This window comes from Tamandua tetradactyla, chromosome 20, assembly GCF_023851605.1.
Source record: "Tamandua tetradactyla isolate mTamTet1 chromosome 20, mTamTet1.pri, whole genome shotgun sequence".
NCBI lineage: Eukaryota > Metazoa > Chordata > Mammalia > Pilosa > Myrmecophagidae > Tamandua > Tamandua tetradactyla.
In genome coordinates, this window is record NC_135346.1 from 35,965,014 (window position 1) to 35,986,101 (window position 21,088).

General features: G+C 38.8%; 1 protein-coding gene and 1 pseudogene across 3 annotated transcripts in view; one reads left to right on the forward strand and one right to left on the reverse strand.

Moving 5' to 3' along the window:
- MRPL22 (mitochondrial ribosomal protein L22) overlaps positions 1-21,088 on the forward strand; it is a 65,161-nt gene that overhangs the window by 19,854 nt on the left and 24,219 nt on the right. The window lies entirely within an intron of this gene.
- LOC143664015 (ceramide synthase 5 pseudogene) lies at positions 4,056-4,956 on the reverse strand (annotated as a pseudogene).

The following is a 21,088-nucleotide window of genomic DNA, read 5'->3' on the forward strand; positions in this document are numbered from 1 at the left end:
CTCTGACTTCAGGTTTCTTTCTCAGGATACTTTTAGCTATTTGGGGCACCTTACCCTTCCAGATAAATTTGGTTATTGCTTTTACTATATCTGAAAAGTAAGTTTTTGGGATTTTTTTTTTTTTGCATGGGCAGGCGCTGGGAATCAAACCTGGGTTTCCGGCATGGCAGGCGAGAACTCTGCCACTGAGCCACCGTGGCCCGCCCTGTTTTTGGGATTTTAATTGGTATTGCGTTGAATGTGTAAATCAATGTAGGTAGAATTGACATCTTAACTATATTTATTCTTCCAGTCCATGAACACTGTATGCCCTTCCATTTATTTAGGTCTTGGGTGATTTCTTTTAAGAATTTCTTATAGTTTTCTTTGTACCGGTCTTTTGTCTCTTTAGTTAAATTTATTCCTAAATATTTTATTCTTTCAGTTGCAATTGGAAATGGGAATTTTTTCTTGATTTCCCCTTCAGATTGTTCATTACTAGTGTATAGAAACACTACAGATTTTTGAGTGTTGATCTTGTAACCTGCCACTTTGCTGTACTTATTAACTCTAGTAGTTTTGCTGTGTCCCTTGTCTCTTATGATGTCATTACATTTAAGCTTTGTTTTGTCTGATATTAGTATAGCTACTCCTGCTTTCTTTTGGAAAAAGAACAACGTGCTTGGAAAATCTTTTTCCATCCTTTCACTTTCAATCTATTTGTATCCGTGTGTCTAAGATGAGTCTCTTGTAAGCAGCATATAGCTGGATTATGTTTCTTAATCCACTCTGCCAATCTATCTTTTAATTGGTAAGTTTAGTCTGTTAACATTCAGTTATTACTGAAAATATGTTTCTTCATTTCACCATCTTATCTTTTTTTTATTTTATTTGTCTGATCTATATATTCTTTTCCTCTTTCTCTTTGTATTCTTTAAATTACCCTTAGTGGTACTCTTCAATTCTGTGCCCTCCTCCAGACCTCCCTCTCCTGTCTTTTTATTTTGGCTGGCAGAACTCCTTTTAGTATTTCTTATAGGGCCAATCTCTTGTTGACAAATTCTTTCAGGACTTCTTTGTCTGTGAAAACTTTAATCTCTCCTTCAGTTTGGAAGGACAGTTTTGTTGAGTACAGAATTCTTGCCTGGAAGTCTTTCTCTTTCAGAATTTTGAATATATCATACTACTGCCTTCTTGTCTACAGGGTGCAAGTCGAGTAGTCTGAACTCAGTCTTAGTTGATTTCCCTTGTATTTAGCAGATTGTTTTTCTCTTACCACCTTCAGGAATTTCTGCTTCTCTTCAACATTTGTCAGACTGATTAGTATGTGCCTTGGGGAAGGCCTGTTTGTATTTATTCTGTTTGGAGTTCTTTGGGCTTCTTTGATTTGTTTATTTATGTCCTTTATGAGGGTTGGGAAGTTTTCCCCCATTATGTTCTTAACTACTCATACTAACCCTTTACTCCTCTCTTCTCCTGTTGGGACACCAATGATTCATTTATTTGTGTGTTTTGTTTTGTCTGTCATTTCCCTAAGTTCCCATTCAGTTCTTTCCATCTTTTTTGCCATTTGCTGTTTTAAGTCTTTGAAGTCAATTATCCTGTCCTCCATATGACTTTTTCTTTCTTCTGTCTCTTCAAATCTGGTGTTCTGTGCCTCTAGTATGTTTTTTATTTGGTCAACAGAGTCTTTAATCTCTGTGATATCCTTTATTTTTGTGTTTATTCTTTCAAAATCCTCTTTATGCTCTTCTGCTGTCTTCTTGATCTCCTTTATGTCATTTGCTGTCCCACTTATTTTATTAAGTAGAGTTGCGTGAACATCTTTGATTAGTGGTTCCAGCATCTGTGTCTCCTCTGGTGTTTTAATTTGGTATTAGGCAGGGCTGTATCTGTTTGCATTATGATATGCTTAGTGATTTTCTGCTTTCTTTGTGGCATGTAAATATCTTGATTGATTTGCTTTTGGGAGTTGATTTCTTTCAATAGTCTAAGGCCTTGTGTTTGCGGGATGATTGTACAGCAGGGTGCAGGGCATGAGTTGGGCACTCAATGTGGTGATTTGTTTTAGGACAGGTATAGGCACAGGTTGGGAATGTTACGCTGATGCTTGTGAACATGAGTGCCCAGCGGTCAAGGAGGATGTTGCTCTGCAGGTGCACTGGTCTAGGGGGCATAACCTTGGTGTGTGTTGGTCTAAGGCACAGGGCCCTTTGTGTGCAGGTGTACAGCTGTTGCAGCAGGTTGGTGTTACACCTTTGTGGATTGGGGGCAGATGTGATCCAGCTGCACAGTCCAGCACCTTCTCAGTGCTGGGAAGTGTGGCTGAGAGCTGTGCACATGCGTGGTTCTCGGACTGCTGTAAAGTGCAATTCCCAGATCTCAGTGACGTGATTGGGGGCTCATGCACATGCATGGGCCCGGGAGTGCCGCAAGTGGATGCACAAAGCTCAGGTGCCGTGGAGTGAGGCTGTGCAACACTATGGGGGTGGGGATGGGGTGAAGCAGGGGTAGCCTATGTATGGAAGTTGGTGCCCGCAGCCTTTATGCACTGGCAACAGCCTACCGGGAACAGGGAATAGGAGGTAGGGGTCAGGAGGAGAGGTCCATTGGGTTTCATTTGGGGTGGGGGTGAGGGACAAGTATGTATACTGGGGGCTGGTGGGGTGGGGATGCCTCAAGCATGGGAAATGGGAGTGGGAGACAGGGTTTGGGTGTGTGGGGTGTGGGGTGAGTTGCCGGTCATAGGGCTGTGCTGGTGAGGGTAGCACGCCCAAGGAACGTGGCCTGACTTGCTTCCTAGTCCCGGGCTCTCATCTGTGCACTCCTGCCGGCTCTGTGGTCCATGCCTCCATGCCAGATTCCAGCTTTCTGCCTTTTAGTTCCTTGGCCTCTACATCCAGGGCTGCCACATGTGGTGCAGAAGGCTCTCCCAGGCCAGCTGCACTCCTGAATCGTTACCTCAGTTGCCCTCCTGTCTCTTCTCTGACTTTTCTCTGGAGCAAGGCTAAGCTTGAGCTATTCTGTTGCCATTTTACTATTGTAAAAATTTTTTTTTGGTTTACTGCTTAGTTCCTGCTGGAGGGATACAGGGCTTTTTTTCTTGGATAGCAATATGACCTGATTGTGTGGAAGTCATGAATGTGATTCCTGGAGTCTGCAGTTTCCTATTAAGTGTGTAACCTAAGTCACAGTCTCCCAGTTTTACTGGAAAAAGTAGAAATTATTTCTGGTCAACTTGAACTACATTCAACCTCCAGCCCAAGGAAAGCTGGAGTCCTTCTTGGGGCTTTTATTGAAGGGGCTGGGTTTGGGGGAGGGGACAGAAAGGATGGGATTCTTTTCAGTTTTGTTTAAAAACAAAGTTTTTATCTATCCTTTGTTTTAATTGTGATTATAAGTGTTATAAGTGTGTGCCACTGGACTCAGTTTTTGATGCTGTGGGCAGCTAAGACCCATGGCAACTTTTAAGGTGACTTGGGCCTGTCACCTTAAAACTAAATGAAACAAAAACTGAAACAGGAAAAATCCCACAACCTTTCTTCAGCATACAAGGCAGGCAACCATTTCATGACTCACTTAACACATTACAGTGTACCAGATTATAGGTCATTTTTACCCCCTTTTTCGCATGATACAGCAGTCCCACCCCATAGGGAAGTCCTTATTTGTAAATTGGAGGTTTCTGTGATGCCTTACAGAACTGAAATTCAGAAGTTTGTGCCTCATATCTGAAATGAAGTGAAATGCATACCCATTCAAAAATAAATCAGTCAGTCCCTCAAAAATCTTTGTAATATTTCCATATAAAGAGCTCTGTTGAATGTCAAATAGATTAGGGGAATAAAAACTCCTTTTGAACTTGCATATATTGTTTACTTGCAGATGCCATCTATAAAACACATTAAAAAACATGTTAAATTTGTTTTTTTTTTTTTTTTTAATTTAGCTAACAGGTCTAATATAATATTTTAAAAAGATAATTCCATTAAGAGGCAGGTTACTTTTTATACTTCCGACTATTTTAACTGTCAAGATGTATGAACTGTAATTTTTAAAAAAATACAAAATGGCAGAGTTTTTTTTTAAGTGAAAATATTTGCTTCTTTGATTCTCCTCATTGCCTTTGAAGTCCCTCTAACTCAAAGGAATGTAGATGTGGGTAGGCTCAGGAGAATAAGATTGTCGGTGGTCCTACAAGTCTATGTGTGCTCAAGTCTCCATACCAACCACCTTACTATTCAACCCAGTAGCTGCCTCCCATGTGACCAATCACCTGATTGGTGCCATTGCTGGAGCTGCGGCCACAGGAACATTTTGTGCTGATGGTCACATCTTCTTCCTCGCAGCTGCTCTCCACATCACTGCAGTCATTCTTAGATACCTTTCCCCGGATCAAGACTTTGAAAGCAATTCGTGCAGTTAGGTAGGACCAGGTGACATGCAGAATGTATAGGATCAGGAGAAGGCCATTGAAGAGCCACCAGGAAGGATAGGGCCTGATTATCTTCCAACTTTCAAAGAGGATCATGCTCAGAATCCAGAATGGATGTATTTCTAGATGAGTGACTACAAAAACAACATTGAAGATCACAAAAAGGGTATCACAGAGCCACTAATACTTGGCATAATTGGCCAGCTTGGCTGCCTCCAGCAAGATGTCTGAGACATCATGTAGACACATGAGCAGAGTTCCCATGCAAGTTACGTTGTTGATGTAGGCATAGGTGATGAGCACACTGATGGCCAAGTGATGCACAAACATGACCAGGAAGTCCTTTCTTTTAATATCTATAAACTGAAGAAACATAAGAAACCAATAGAAGGCCAATTCCGTTATAATGGTAAGAAAGACCACTTGTGAGAGGCTGATGGCTAACTATGCCAGCATTGTTAGGTTTTCCAGAACCAAGGTAATGACTATAGAAATCTAATTCTTTAGAATAATATACATAAATAAAAAATGAATCTCCACATGCTTACACAGAATTTAGTGAGTGTTGGGTGTTTATCCTCATTCCTCCAGTGGTGGAACCAGCATTGGATTTTTTTGACATCCCTGTCCAGTTACTTTGACAGGCTATCCTGCCTTTTCTCATCAGGATACTTAGTAATAGATACTAAACCTTTTCAAGGATGGCTTTGTGTTGGGCCTGATATAGACCACTGTCCTGGATGCCACCATGGAGTACACAAGGTTTGGCAATAAACCACTCCAAGGGCAGCCTCACAGAGAATATGCCCGCCACTAGCAGGAACACCGAGAGGTTATGACAGGCCTGATGGTAGCTGTGGCCATCACCTGGCCCCTCAAGGTCAGCTCAGCTCATGTTCTAGGGTAGCCAGAAGCACTCATTCCACAGCTAGCCCTATAGCAAGCCCAGGGCTCTGCTGCCGCTGTCGCCACAGCCTCAGCTCCAAGGGCCCTATGAACTGTAATTTTAAAATTTATACTGCCACATGATTGTAAATTTTAATTATCTTAGGTTAGGAACTAACCTAAGCTAGCTATACTGGATTTTGGTCAAAAGGACTTTATTATTTGCAAAAAAGATAAAAAATAATGGAGAGAAAGGGCTGCATGATGAGTACTGCAAGACTTGGACTTTGTTTGGGAAAAGGCCCTTCACATTACCCTTAATTTCCCTTTGCGTTCAGTTTTTCAAAAAGAATGAGTGAAAAGAAATTTTGGAGAATATTAACCCATATAAAAATAAAATGTACCCAAATATTGTAATGTATGTTGCTGCTTTTCTTAAAAGCAATCAAGGGTTTTAACCAACTTGATTGGTGATTAACAACATCTGAATTGATACAAATAAGTGTGCTTGGTATACATTAATATTTTCTTCCAAAGCTGTATCTTTAATTAGAATCACATGCAAAAATTAAAACGAATAATATTGTGTGTTTATCTCTATATATTTCCAGCATATGTAGTGTTAATAGGTCTGTCCTGGTAACTGTGTTTTTGGAATGTTATTTTGATTTCGTCAGATTAGGAAAAGAAATGGCTTAGCTGTGTATGATTGGCTAGAAATTTTTGGCACCAGGCACCCACTATTTTAGGAGATCTGTAGTATAGAGTCTAATCTTGTCATTTCATTTGTTTTTCTCACAGAATAGCAAATCCATTTCCTGCTTACCCCTTTCAAAAACCCTCCTGCCTCTAGAATCATATATTCAAAGTATGAATACACACCTAGCATACAGTAGGTGCTCAAATATTAATCTTCTTACCATCCTTATCTACCAGGTATCCTTCATTTTCCTATATGATTCAAACTCAATATTAAATAACATTTGCATGTTATGAAGACATCTGTTGGGTAAAATTGGGAGACATCTATTGGGATAGAAGGAATTCTGACGTTTACATAGTTGAAGGAAAAATAACAAAGTTTCTTCAGTAGATGATTTTTTTAAGCTTAGGAAAGAAAGATAGAAAATTACCATGTAAATTTGTCCAGGTTACTTTGAAGCACATGTTTTTAGTGGATTAATTTCCCCCCAAGCACTCTCTAATGCACCTTTTTGCTGGATTCCTCACCTGTCGTCATGTTGGAAACCCTTATTAGACCTATTTATGTAGGGGGGGGGGGTTGTCAGAAAACATTGTTAACTTGCAGTATTTAAAAGAATCATATTTACTGCTTGTATTAGTCAGGGTTCTCTAGGGAAACAGAGACAAGGGGAGATACCTGTAAATATGAATTTTATAGAAGTGTCTCACAACTGTGGGGATGCATGAGTCCAGATTCTGTAGGGCAGGCCATGGGCTGGCTACAGTGATGAAGGTGTTCGAATGAATTCCGCAGGAGAGGCTGGCTGGTATAAGTAGAGACAAAAGTTCTCTCTTATGACCGTTAAAATAATCACCTCTCTCTTAAAAGTCCTCAACTGATTGAATTAAATCTAACTGATTGGATTCTTTCTCATGGCAGAAGTTGCCCCCCCCCCCCCCCGTTAGTTAATCATAGATATGATCGGCCATAGATAGAATCAACTGACCAATGATTTAATAAACCAGCCTTCTGGTTTGCTAAGCAGCCACGAAATGTCCTTGCAATAATGGTTAGGCCAATGCTTGCTTGTCCAGAGCACTATCACCTGGCCAAGTTGACACATGAACCTAACAGTCACACTGTTCTTAAAAATGTCATTCAAATGCATGTATTATCTATTGTTTGGGGATGGGCTATTGTTTGGGGATGGGGACTAGTTTTGTAAAAATACCTAATGTTGTATAATAATGCCTCATTTATCTTGCTGGTTAAAAATACAATATTTTTGCATGGAAGTTTGAAACGGGTGAACAGTTAGCTGATGAGGTTGAACTTAATTGTAAGAAAATAGAAATGAAGGTGGTTCACTACTGGATCTACAAGTAATATTACCATATTGAAGGTGAAAATGATTGAAATGGGTTGTATAGACTCATGTGACCCACCAGTTAACACTACAAATATGAACTACTGCAAAGGTATGAATCTTGTACAAAGAGTGTATAATTTCGGGGTTTAATGGGGAAATAGCTATTGCATGCTATGGGTTATCTTTAACAGGCAAACATTACCAGTACTCCAGCATACCAGGGTACATAATGTGGGAGGGACAAGAGTTAGGGGGAGATTTGGATTTTCTGTTTGGTGAGGGTGTGTTTATTGGTTTTCTTCCTGTTGGGAGCAATGAAATTAATCTAAAATTGGAAGTGTTGATGGACTGTTGACTTTGGACATTATACATGAGGCCTAGTATTTGGAGGTGGCTGAAAAATGCACTCACTGAGAAACAGATTGGCAAATGATGGTATATACATATAATCAAATATTGTGCTGCTACAAAAAGGAAGTTGTGAGGCATGCAGTGATGTGAATGAACACATGGGACATTTGGTGAGGCAAAATGAGCCAGAAACAAAAGAGCAAATTTTGTATCATCTCATTGGAAGATATTTATAAGAAAACTGGGGCCTAGATTGTAGGCTCTTATAGCAGTCACATTTAGTCCACATTTAGTGATTGTTATTTCTGGATTTTGAGAGGCTGTTTTAAATATATATAACCTGGTATTTAGAGATAAGAACAAAGCTGACCAGGTAGGGATTAAGGTAGTTCAGAATACAGGGATGTATTAGCTAGGGTTCTCTAGAGAAACAGAATCAGCAGGAGATACCTGTAAATATAAAATTTATAAAAAGTGTCAAGCAACCGTGGGAATGTGAGAGTCCAAGATCTGTAGGGCAGGCTGCATGCTGGCAGCTTCAGTGAAGGTCCTCAGTGAACTCTCAAGAGGTTGTTGGCTGGGCAACCATGGGGATGTAAGAATCCGAGATCTGTAGGATGGGCCCTGAGCTGGCAGCTCCAATGAAGGCTCTCAATGAACTCTCAGGAGAGGCTGGCTGGCTGAAGCAGGAAGAGTGATTGTCTCTTCTGAATCCTCCTTAAAAGACTTCCAGTGATTAGATTAAGGGTCATTCATTGCAGAAGACACTCCCCTTAGCTGATTGCAAGTGCAATCAGCTGTGGATACAGCCAAAGTTGTCATGATTAAAGTCCGTGAAATGTCCTTGAAGCAACAGACAGCCCAGCGCTTGCCTGACCAGGCAACCAGGCATCACCACTTGGCCAAATTGATACGTGAACCTGACTATGACACAGGGGTAAGGAGAATATTGTCTGTGTTTTAGAACTTCACCTACTTTGAGACCAAAGGAAGAAAGGTTTATTTTGTCCAGAACCTACATTTTCTGCAACACCTACTCTAACTCAACCGGTCTGAATACATCATTTAAATAATCCAAGCACAGGGAGCCCAGAATAAGAGTGAGGGCCTTTAGTCCTGTATAATTTAATGTAATGCCTGGATATATCCCTGAGTATAGTAAGCAGATAATCAAAAAGTGTCGGCAAAGTCCCTTGAGGGATGGGAGAAAAAATGTGGAACTATTAAACTTTACCATCAGGGAAGCCCTGATACTGTGTCAAACATTAGGGGCATCCAAATCAATAGGCCAAGCTCTTGATCTTGAGGCTTGCTCTTGTGAAGTTTATGTATATAGCAGAGAAGCTTAGCTTACCTATAGGTATGCCTAAGAGTCACCTCTGGAGGACCTCTTTTGTTGTTCAGATGTGGCCTCTCTCTCTGAGCCCAACTCTGCAAGTGAAACCATTGCCCTCCCCACTGCATGGGGCCATGGCATCCAGGGGTAAAAGTCTTCCTGGCAGTGTGGGGGATGACTTCCTGGGATGAACCTGGACCTAGCACCATGGGATCAACAGTGCTGTCCTGACCAAAAGGTGGAAAAGAAGTGCAACAAATAAGGTATCAGTGGCAGAGATAGTTCAAGTAGAGTTGAGAGGCTACTCTGGAGGTCACTGTTATGTTATGCAAGTTCAGGTAAACATTGCTACTTATCATAACTTCCCAAACGCCAACCAAAACCATTCCTGCCAATCCTAAAGAATACCTAGAGCATTATATAAGATTCTACAAAATTTCCATGCACTAAGGTAACTTTCCAGAAGCCTACAGTCTCCAGATTGGTCCCTGGACCAGTTAAATCCTGAAACCTAGAGGGGCCAGCCTCTCCAGATCATCATCTAGTTCCACCCCCCTATCTCATATTATCAACAGTCCCTTCCAACCTGAAAAGGTTAGAGTGGGCATAGCCCAAATGCCCTTAAAGAGTGGGAGAAAGATCAAAGGTGATGGTGGAATTATACAGAGAAGGTAGGGTTTAACAAATGAGTATGAGTGCTGAATCATTTTATTGATATTTTAGTTTCCCTTACCTTAGAAGAGCTAGAAGTAAAAACCTAAAATTGTGGAATTGTAACCCATACCACACTCTGAAATCTGTTCTACAACTAATTGTTGTTCTGTCCTTTGAAATTTATTGCTTTTTTGTATGTGTTAGTTTTCACAAAAAAGGAAAAAAAAGAATATAACAGAGAAAATAGGATTTAACAAGTGAGTATGACTGCAGAATCATTATATTGATATTTCATTTGGTCTCCAGTCTCTTGGAGCAGCTAAAAGAAAAAATGAAAAAATCGTGGCACTATAACTCATACCAAACTGTAAAGTCTGTTCTATAACTACTTGTTGTAGTGTACTTGGAAATTTATTGTTTTTTTTGTATATATGTTTTATTTCACAATTTAAAAAATACAGTATTTTTGCCATTAAAAACAAACAAAAGAGATCTTGTAGATTGTAGATCATCTTCAGGTCTCTAAACAAGAAACACTCCCTGTAAATCATACCTGTGCTACTCTTTAGGCCTGGAATATCCTTTTACTTGGTCTCTGAGTGTCCAAATCTGTGCTTTCTTCACTTAGCTCAAGTCTCATCTTCTTAAAGCTATCTTGATTGCCTCAGCCCTCATAATTGCTTCTTCCAACATCTTAATGCCTATTTCACATTTTAGTTAATTCTGTGTCTGTTTCCCTAGCTGAATTTTAAATCACTTGCAGCCTGGGAACATGTTTGTTCTAATTTGCTAGCTGCTGAAATGCAACATACTAGAAATGGAATGGCTTTTTAAAAGGGGAATTTAATAAGTTACAAGTTTATAGTTCTAAGGCTGTGAAAACATCCCAGTTAAAGCAAGTCTATAAAAATGGCCAAATTAAGGCACCAACAAGAGGTTACCGTCACTCAAGAAAGGCCGATGAAGTTCAGGGTTTCTCTCTCAGTTGGAAAGGCATATGGTGAACATGGTGACCTCTGCTAGCTTTCTCTCTAGGCCTCTTGCTTCATGAAGCTCCCCTGGGGACATTTTCCTTCTTCATGTCCAAAAGTCGCTGGTTGGTAGACTGCTTTGTGGTTCTCTCGTTGTTCTCCGAAAAGGGAATCTCTCCAAAATGCTTCCTCTTTTAAAGGATTCCAGTAAACTAATCAAGGCCCAGCTGGAATGGGCAGAGTCATATCTTCCTCTAATCAAAAGTTGATACCCATAATCCAGCCAACACAGCGAAGAAACTCATGGCCCTCCCCCTCTCTATGTGGGGTATGACTCCCAGGGGTGTAAACCTTCCTGGCAGCCTTGGGACAGAAATCCTAGAATGAGCTGGGACTCAGCTTCAAGGGATTGAGAAAACCTTCTCAACCAAAAGGGGAAAGAGAGAAATGAGACAAAATAAGGTGTCAATGGCTAAGAGATTCCAAAAAGAGTTGAGAGGTTATCCTGGAGGTTTTTCTTATGCATTGTACAGATACCACGTTTTTAGTTAAGGTATGTTGGAGAGGCTGGAGGGAAGTACCTGAAAATGTAGAGCTGTGTTCCAGTAGCCATGTTTCTTGAAGATGATTGTATAATGATATAGCTTTCACAATGTGACTTTGTGATTGTGAAAACCTTGTGTCTGATGCTCCTTTTATCTATGGTATGGTCAAATGAGTAAAATATATGGATTAAAAATAAATAAATATAGGGGGAACAAATGTTAAAATAAGTTTAGTAAGATTGAAATGCTAGTGATCAATGAAAGGGAGTGGTAAGGTGTTGTGCTGGTTTGAAAGGAAGTATGCCCCCTAAGAAAAGCCATGTTTTAATATGGATCCCATTTCTTAAAGGTAGAATAATCTCTATTCAATGCTATGTATTTGGGACTGTGATGGGATCATCTCCCTGGTTGATGAGATTTAGTTAAGAACGGTTGTTAAACTGGATTAGGGGATGACATGTCTCCACCCATCTGAGTGGGTCTTGATTAGTTTCTGAAGTCCTATAAAAGAGGAAACATTTTGGAGAATGAGAGACTCAGAGAGAGCAGAGAATGCTGCAGCACCACGATGCAGAGTCCACGAGCCAGCAACCTTTGGAGTTGAAGAAGGAAAGTGCCTCCCGGGGAGCTTCATGAAATAGGAAGCCAGGAGAGAAAGCTAGCAGATGATGCTGTATTTGCCATGTGCCCTTCCAGCTGAGAGAGGAGCCCTGACCATGTTCACCATGTGCCTTTCCAGATGAAAGAGAAACCCTGAACTTCATCGGCCTTCTTGAACCAAGGTATCTTTCCCTGGATGCCTTTGATTGGACATTACTATAGACTTGTTGTAATGGGGACATTTTCTCGGCCTTAGAACTGTAAGCTAGCAACTCATTAAATCACCCCTTTTAAAAGCCATTCCGTTTCTGGTATATTGCATTCTGGCAGCTAGCAAATGAGAACAGATTTATAGAAAAAAATAGGGGAAACAAGGGCTAAAATATATTGGGTAAGTGGAAATACTAGCAGTCAGTGAGAGGGTAAGGGATATGGTATGTATGAGTTTTTTCTTTTTTCTTTTTCTAAATCGATACAAATTTTCTAAGAAATGATCATGGTGTTGAATGTACAACTATATGACGATATTGTGAGTTATTGATTATATACCAAGAGTGGAATGATCATATGGTAAGAATGTTCATGTTTGTATGTTATGTTTAAAAAAATTAAACACACGCACACACACACACACAAACTAAATTAAAAAAAAAAAGTTAATACCCACAGTCGGGTGAGTCACATCTCCATGGGAACAATCAAAAAGCTCCCAGCCAGCAATATTGAATGAGGATTAAGGGACATGGCTTTTCTGGGTTCTACCACAGATTCAAACCGGTACAATGTTTTATATCTCTCTGTATCCCTATCACTTAAAACAGCATAGTCCTTATTAGGTGGTTAGTAAGTATAAGTTGATGAAATATAACTCATTTTGAATAGGCGCAAGTTGTAATGTGAAGGTTATAAGAAATCGAGATTCCTATTTTTCCACTTCCCTGCCAAGAAGTAATCCTAATTGTACAAGTATGGGTACAGATTTCCAGCTCTATGTAATGACACAGGTTGTACTGATTATCTAAATTAACTATTTTAACTATGTTCTAATATGAAATGATACTTTTAGAAGCTCTGTATAACCATGCCAGTGTTAATAATTAGACTATAACTGTGTTATTGTTCTGAATGATACAGCATTGATCAGAAAGGTTAATGCTTTAATTCCAAATAATTATTGACACCAAAGGCTTCCACTAGTTTCTCTGAGGGGATGCCTTAGGACTGTGAAATAGGAAGTTGATAAAAAACGAACTTCAAAAATTTATTCTCAAATTATTTTTTGAAGTATTCTGCTGAATATTGTGATTCTTTGTTTTTTTTATTTGTTTTCCACTCCTCCTGTAGTGGGTCAATTTGCCCATTTTTAAGTTAAACCATGGAAAAGGAGAATACAATGGGGGCAGTGGAAAAATGGGACTTTTTTTTAGTAGTTGTTTTGAGCTCTGCTAGCTTACTCCAAGAGGATACAAACTGATGATCTGTGGGATGAATAAGGCCTGCAGATATGTTTTTTTTGGACTGTGTAATGTTTAAAAATTTGTTTTAAAATCCACATTTAAAAACTGGCAGTTAAATTTCCACTTTCTCATATGTTACAAGGTATGGCAGTGTTTTTCTAGAGCTGAATTGTGTTCAGTTCCTTCATGGGGCATATGCCCTTCAGTTTTCCTTGATTTCTAGCCACATGTAAAATTTTTGCAGTTATTTACATCCATCCCTCTGCATTTGTATTACCGGACTGGCTCTGCATTCTTTCATTCTATGTTTTTAGTGCTTGTTGTATGCCAGCTACTATTCTCGCAGTAGAAATTTAATGATGAGCAAAAACAGAAAAATTCTTGCTCACATAAAACCATATAATCCAGTGAAGGAGACAGATAATAAACAAGATAAATAAGACATAGAGTATATTAGATAGTGACATTTGCTAAGGAGACACCAAGGGCAGAAAGTGGGGATAGGAAGTTTGTGTGTGACAGAGAGAGAATGAGAGGGATTGTAATTTTGGAAGGTAGACAGTGAAGGCCTCACTAAGAAGGTAACATTTGAATAAAGATCTTAAGAAAATGAGGGAGAAGCCATCCCAATATTTAGACAGTTATGAGTTAATGCATAGGCCCTGAGGGGAGGAATATACCTTGTGTGTCACAGTGAGTGACAGAAGTGAGTGAAAGAAGGGGGATAGGGTAGGAGGTGGGGTTGGAGAGGAAGAGGGAGTAGGAGCTCATGCAAATCTTTATGGGTCATTGTAAGTACTTTGGCTTTTATTCTAAGTGAAATGGGAAACCATTGGAGGGTCTTGAAGAGAGAAGTACTATGATCTGACTTTTATTTATGAGTGGTTCTTTCTGACTGCTGTGTTGTGAAGTGAAATGGGAAACCATTGGAGGGTTTTGAGGAGAGAAGTACTATGATCTGACTTTTATTTATGAGTGGTTCTTTCTGCCTGCTGTGTTGTGAATAGACTGGGGTGGGAAGGAGTAGGGTCACGATGGAAGCTAGGAGACCAGAATGCAGACATTGCATATTCCAGGTAAGAGAACATGGTGGCTTGGATTAGGGTGGCTGTGAAGGTGGGTGGGAAATGGTTGGATTGTGTGTTAAGATGCTATGTTTTGCTAAAGACAGCTGATAAGATTTGCTTATGGATTGGATGTGTGGTATGAAATGAAGGACGACATCAGGGTTTTATTTTTTAATTTATTTTTAAAATTTTTATATTGAGTAAAATCTTTTTACAATTTTATATTGTAAAAAATCTTTCTATACATGGTGCACAGTCAGTGGCTTATAATATCATTACATAGTTGTGTATTCATCACCATATAATTTTTTACAATATTTGCACCACTGCAGAAAAAGAAAAAGGAAAAAACTCATACATAGCACGTCTTACCCCACCCTCTCATTGACCACTAATGCTTCCATCTACCTATTTTACCCTTTTTTCCCTTTATTATTTATTTATTTTTATCCCTATATTTTACTCATCTGTCCATAACCTGGATATAAGGAACATCACAGCAAGGTTTTCACAATCACATAGTCACATTGTCAATGTTACATCTTTATACAGTCGTCTTCCAGAATCTAGGCTACAGGAACACAGCTCAGCAGTTTTAGGTACTTCCCTCTAGCCGCTCTAATATACCATAAACTAAAAAGGGATATCTATATAATGCATAAGAAGAACTTCCAGGATAACCTCTCAACTCTGTTTGAAATCCCTCAGCCACTGAAACTTTCTTTTATCTCATTTCTCCCTTCCCCCTTTTGATCAAGAAGGCTTTCTCAATCTCTTGATGCCAAGTGCTGGCTCATCCCAGGCTTTCTGTCCCATGCTACCAGGGAGATTTACACTCTTGGGAGTTGTGTCCCACATAGGAGGGAAGGCAGTGAATTCACATGCTGAGTGGGCTTAGGGAGAGAAGCCACATCTTAGCGACAAAAGAGGTTCTCTAGGGGTGACTCTTAGGCAGAATTTAAAATAGGCTTAGCCTATCCTTTGCAGGAGTAAGCTTCTTAGGGGCAAACCCCAAGATCGAGGGCTCGGCCTGTTGATTTGATTGTCCCCACTGCCTGCAAGAATATCAGAAATTCTCCAAATAGGGAAGTTGTCTTCCCATTCCTTCAAGGGGACCCCACAAATACTTCTTTATTCACTGCCCAAATCACTCTGGGATTTATTGGGGCATCACACTAACCTTGACAAGCCAACACAGTTTCATGCTATATTCAAGATTCCATGTACTTAAGGTGTTCAACTAAACTGACCATAAAAGTTAAATTAGGAAATGCACTACCCACAATACAAAGTTTTCACCAAATAAATATCTCATCATGTAGTCTCACCCAGAAGATGAGGTTTTAAAATAAAGATATCATCCTTTACCCAATCATCTAGTACATCTTAGTCCTATCCATATCTGCTGCTTTCATATCTCTAGTTGAAGTCTGATCCCTTTTTCCACTTTTTAAACAATTCCTGTACGGGGTGCTGTTCACTTTCATAGCTACATAGCTCTAACCATGAGTCTTAGGTGTCACATAAGTACCCAAAGTTTGACACCAGGACTTTTGACCTGAGCACCTGGAAGGATGAAATTGCCATTGTCTGAGACAGGAAGACTTCTAGAGAACCAGCTTTTGGGGGGAATGTCAGGGGCTTGCTTTGGGACTTCCTAGGTTTGAGATGTCCAGTGAACATAAGTATAGATGTGAGTAGGCAATTAGATATATGATTTTGGAATTCCTAGGAGAGAGATGTAAATTGGGGAGTTAGCAGTGCATGAATAATATTTAAAACATGAAATTGGTTGATTTCACCATGGGAATGAATATAGATAGAAAACAGAAGATGTCCAAGAATTGATTCCTGCTTGAATGAGCCACCATTTACAGATCAGGGATATGAAGAAACAACAAAGAAGGCTATGGAGGAGTGGCTAGAGTCAGGAAAACTCAGAGTGTATGGACATCTTGGAACCTTAAGAAAGTCTCAAGACATAGTGTGACCAGATTTACTTATATCACCCTCAGATGAGGACTGAGAATTGACCATTGAATTTCACGACACAGATACTGTTGATGACCTTAGTAAAGCAGTTTGGTGGAGTATTGCAGGCAAAAGCTTGATGGGGGAGGGTTAAGGGTGAATAGAATGAGAACAGGAACTGGAGTTTAGGCAACTCACTAAAGGAATTTTGCTGTAAAGAGAAAGAAGTAGAGCTGTAGGTGGAGGGTCTGGGGGTCAGGAGAGGGTTTGTTTAAGCTGGAAGATACTAGAATATGTTTCTTTGTTGCTGGGAATAATCCAATAGAGAGGAAAGAAAGAATTACTGGAGCAATGTCCTTGAGTAGGTAGGTAGGTAGGAATTAGATTGGTCTTAACTAGAGGCATAGATGGTTCATTCATGATAATGAGAGAGAAGATAGTAAATATGTCTAGGCACACAAATGCAGGTAGGTATATAGATCAAGTGATAGGTGCTTATGAAAATTTCTCACTGATCACTTTTCTCAGTGAAATGTAAAAAGCAAGGTTATCAGCTGAGAGTGAGGATGGAGAGGGAGATATGGGGGTTTGAGTAGTAGGGAGAAGTATGAAATTTGTCTCTAAGGGTTAGGAGAGTAAATGGACTAGGGGAATATAGTGAGAATGTCAGGCAGCCTCAAGGACCCACTTGAGGATTATGAATAAGAATGGAAAATCTAAGCATTTGAGTCATTCATCCCTGGCTTACATATTGAGAAAATATGACTTATTAACCATCTACATGTATATTACCTGATAATAAGAACTTTTTGAAGCAGAGACGGCATTGTCCCTAGTCTCAAACCTAGCACACAGTTTTTACTCTCACTGTACTAATAGTGATTCTCTACTGGGGGTGGCGGTATTTTTCCCTCCAGGAGACATTTGGCAACATCTGGAGATGTATTTGATTGTCACAAGTGGGGGACGAGGTGCTACTGGAGTGGGTAGAGACTAGGGATGCTGTTAAATAGGTCAGCTCCCTGCAACAAAGAATTATCTGGCTCAAGTGCCAATAGTGCTGAGGTTGAGAAATGCTGAACATATCATTGTCAAAACTAAGTTCAAAGTTGCTGGGATTCCATTTTTTTTTCTTGCAAAACTCCCGTTTCCTTGTTTGTCCTTAACTTTCACAAAGTAAAATTATATTGAGTTATGAGAATATATATATATGTATATATATATATATATATATATATATATATATATCACTTCAGCCCTTTTATTTTAGATTTTAACTGAGGCAAAAGAGAGAATGTTCTTTAACTTATTCTCAAGTGTAGATCCAGTTGTGAGATTAATGTAATGTTATCAGAAGCAAATTTGGACCAAAAAATTTTTTACCTTGATGAGTATAATAGCATAATTGAGCCTGCGGCCATGTTTATCTTCACTTGGGATTTGGTATATATACTTTGTACTCAATTTCAAAATGAACTTTGAGTAATAAACAGGGAGTATTAGTTCTCTCTTTCAAATTGTAGCTTTGGAAAGTTTCAGATACTCTGTCTTAGTTGAATTAACATAATTAATTAATTAGCTTATTCCTGGTACTCATCAATACCTAATGACTACAAGGAGATTTTAAAAAATGATACTTAAATTTAATCCTCTTCAAATATGAATAGATAGAAAATGCCAGAATAACAAGATTAAGGAAATTCCATTGTGTGAACACTGACAGTCTCACTGTACCGTGGGCCCATGTGGGTATGTTGTTTGTGAGCATTATTGCACCTTGGAGAGTTGGTTCATACCAACCCTTCCTTCAACCAGTTCACAGAGATGAAGCTAATAGGTTTGGGTTTCCTAGTAAATGAAAGGCTTTTATCAGTGATAATGATTTTTGAATTTCAAAATTATAAAAGTTAATTCTGGGTGCCTTTTAAGCTTGCCTTTTTTTTTTTTTTAAATTTGTTTTGATTCCTTAGAATGTTGACAGTAAACGAGCTATAGGAGGCTTAAAATGTAATATTCATTGGAAAACAATTTTATAAAGGAAATGGATCCTAGGAATAACCCATGTCTCATTTGTTAATTCCACCTACTTTTCTTGAGTTTGTTTTCTCTAGTGACTGCACAGATTTCTGACATAAAAAATTCTCAGGTTTTGAGTTAGTTTCTGTTTTCAATTTTACATTAAGCCTGCTTCATTTTGTTTTAATTCACTGTTGTTTCAACAATTGGCCAGGAGAGGGCACATAGGAACTTTTGGTTTAATACACTTGTAAATTAAATACCCCATTTGGAGTAATATTTTTAATTAACTTGATTATGATAGTTTAGTATTTGCTTGATAATCTACTTTAGGAACCATTTGAACCCTGGAAGTGTTATAGGTATTTAGAAAACTAAATCATTATTAATCCATAATGTGTTTAATTTGTTCAGCATCGTATTCAATTCACCAAATGTGTATTGAGGATTTGAAGAGTGCAGGACACTCTGATAGATGTGGGGGATGCAGAAGGTATTGACTTTATCCTTCAGTAATCTTTCATATCGATTAATACAGTAGCGGTTTCATTGAAAAAGGATTGAAATGGAAGCCACAGGGTTCCTTTATCTGTAGTCAAGATGTCAGTAATGAGATTAGAAATAGAATTAAGGTTAGGAAAGACCCTAGAGATGATCTAGTCAAACTCCTCTTTTCACAGGTAAAGAAATGGAGGCCCAAAGAGGTGACCACTAATTACACTGATGCAGACACATAAAAGTTCATTATTACAAACATGAGAAAAAAGTTTTTTTGGGGGACAGGATGGGAAAGAGCAATTGTTCAGAGGGTTAAATTAAAAAATAATACTAGCCATCAGTGTATATCATGCATTAAATAATGTAGGGTGCTGTACATTATTTTACTATTCCTCTAAAAACAGAATGGAGTAGGTATTATTCTCATTTTACAAGTAATGATATCTAAAATTTATTGAGACCTTTTGAGTGTTAGTTTAATTTCTTTACTTGCGGTATCTCATTTGAGCGTCTTAAGAAACCTTTGAAGTAGTTTATTATTATTATTTCATTTACTAATGAAAAAACTGAGATCTAGAAAGGCTTTGTGACTTCCCCAAGACCATTCATCCAGTATGTTAGAGCTAGATTTAGACGTGGGTGTGTTTTGTCTCCATAACCTCAACACTCAGAATTCCTGACTTATAATTTGATTAGGAAATTCTGCACTCTAACATCGTATATCTGAGATTTGTGCTTTTCAGTTAAACATTGGAACCTAAATGTGAATGGCAAAGGAAGGTACAGATTTTGTCAGATACTTTAATTCACTGATTGTAATATTAGGGTATGAAATAGTGAGCTTTGGAGGTAGAGTAGGAGAAATGAGCCACTAGGAAAAGAACAGATTTGTTTGATTCTTCAGTCTGAATGATTTGATCACCCAAAACAAAGGCTTTTGTTTGCTGAGTGTGTTAGTTTCTTAAATGCTGCCAGAATGCAGTATACCTGAAATGGAACTGGTTTATAAAGGAGAATTTAATGACTTGCAAGTTTATAGTTCTAAGCTTATAAAAATTTCCAAATTAAGGCACCAATAAGAGGTTACCTTCACTCAAGAAAGACCAGTGGGTCAGGAACACCTCTGTCAGCTTAGTAGTCACATGGCTGGCATCTGCTGGTCTCTTGATCCTGGGCTGCATTGCTTTCAGCCTCTGTTCCTGTGCGCCTTCCTTACTTTGCTTCTCCAGTGCTGGTTTTCGTCTCTTGTCTTGCCTTGACTGTATCTAGGTTCTAGCTTGCTTAATATCTCATGGCAACATCTGCTGGGCTCCAAGCATTTCCAAACATCCATGTCTCTGTTCTCCACATGTCAGCATCTGAGTCGTCTCAGCCCTGCTCTGAAGTTTCTCTTGGCTCTGTCATTTCCTGTCGCTTCTGTTGGTTTGGCTCTCTCTAAAATGTTTCCTCTTTTAAAGGATTCCAGTAAACTAATCAAAGGTCACACCCACAACTAGGCATGCCACATTTCCTTGGAAATAATGTATTCAAAAACTTCTACATACAATATTGAATCACGATTAAAAGAAATGGCTGCTTCTACAAGATTGGATCAAGATTAAAACATGGCTTTTCTGGAGTACGTAATACTTTCAAACTGGCACACCAAAGTAAATCATCCAAATTGTATATATAGTGTGAGAATCTGTCAGTAGATATATTTAAGTCCAGTTAAATGTTTACTCAGTATCTAAGTGCCAAGGTGTTATCTTTGGTGCTGAAATACAAAGGATATAGGATTTACCTTCAAGTGCTCAACATCTGGAGCACTTAATACTCATTATAGTACAATAATTCATTCTGCTGTACTGCTGGCAAGAGCAAAGTACTAAGACAACATGGGGGGAGTGGTTGTCTGGGAGAAGGAATGAGTGACTTTTTAAATTTTTTATTAATTAAAAAAAAATTACAAGAAACACAAACATTCCCAGCACATACACTCAACAATTCACAATATCATCACATAGTTGCATATTCATCATCATGATAATTTCCCAGAACATTAGCATCAATTCAGAAAAAGAAATAAACAGACAACAGAAAAATATAACAAACAAAGAAAAAAAATTTTACATGCCATACCCCTTACTGATCCCTTTCATTGATCACTAGCATTTCAAACTAAATCTGTTTTAACATTTGTTCCCCCTATTATTTATTTTTATTCCATATGTTCCTCTCATCTGTTGACAAGGTAGGTAAAAGGAGCATCAGACACAGGTTTTCACAA